Below are 1,151 nucleotides of genomic sequence, written 5' to 3' on the forward strand. Positions count from 1 at the left end.
AGCCCAATCTTCATTTGATTTTCCAAGGCCCAATCTTCATTTGATTTTCGAAGAAGAAAATGAACAAGCAAGTCCAATGTAAAAAAAAATCAAGCTGCAGCCTAAGTCCATGAAGAGTTCACAATGAAAAAAAATAAACTTGTGAAAATCCAAGCCAAGTCCGCATCAGGTCCAGCCCATTGGAGTTTTGATTTTCAAAGTTAGAATCTGCAGCCCACATCCGGTTTTCATTTGATCAAAAGCCAAGTCTGCAGCCTATCAAGCAAGTCCGGCCCAATGACAATTTAATTTCCAATTTGATTTTTTTTTGTGATTCAAAGCTGCAGCCTATCAGCAAGTCCGGCCCATTCTTCAAAATCAAAGCAAGTCCGGCATTTGATTTTCACAACTGAAAATGAAATGCAACAACGGCCCATTGGAGCTTCCCAAAAACCAAAAATGAAGAGCTGCAAGTCCGGCCTACTCACAAATCCAATCTCCAGCAGCCGGTCCTCAATCATTTGATTTTCAAAAAGAAATTGAAAATCCGGCCCATTCACAAATCCAATCTCCAGCGAAAATCAAAGCGGTCCAGCAGCAACCATTGAAAATCCACATCTGCAGCGAACAAGTCCGGCCTCCTTTCATTAAAATCCAAATCTTTGCATCCAAGTCCGATGATTTCAACTTTTTGCAGCCAAGTCCAATTCAAATTTTTGAGAAAAAATAGGAGGAGCTGCCATGGTTGCTTTGGGACATTTGGGCTTTTGGGCTTTTTAAAATCAAATATTTCACTTGAGAAAAGAGATGAGATTTTTGGGATTTATTCTTCATTAACCTGCAATTAAAGATAAAAGCAATTATTAGTGGTATATTTATTCATATAAAATAGATAATGAGGGTATAAAATTGGTCGATTTCAACTTTTTGCAGCCAAGTCCAATTCAAATTTTTGAGAAAAAATAGGAGGAGCTGCCATGGTTGCTTTGGGACATTTGGGCTTTTGGGCTTTTTAAATTCAAATATTTCACTTGAGAAAAGAGATGAGATTTTTGGGATTTATTCTTCATTAACCTGCAATTAAAGATAAAAGCAATTATTAGTGGTATATTTATTCATATAAAATAGATAATGAGGGTATAAAATTATAATAAAATGTGATTATCATATAT

The sequence above is a fragment of the Asparagus officinalis genome, chromosome 4 (assembly GCF_001876935.1).
Source record: "Asparagus officinalis chromosome 4, Aspof.V1, whole genome shotgun sequence".
Taxonomy (NCBI): Eukaryota; Viridiplantae; Streptophyta; class Magnoliopsida; order Asparagales; family Asparagaceae; genus Asparagus; species Asparagus officinalis.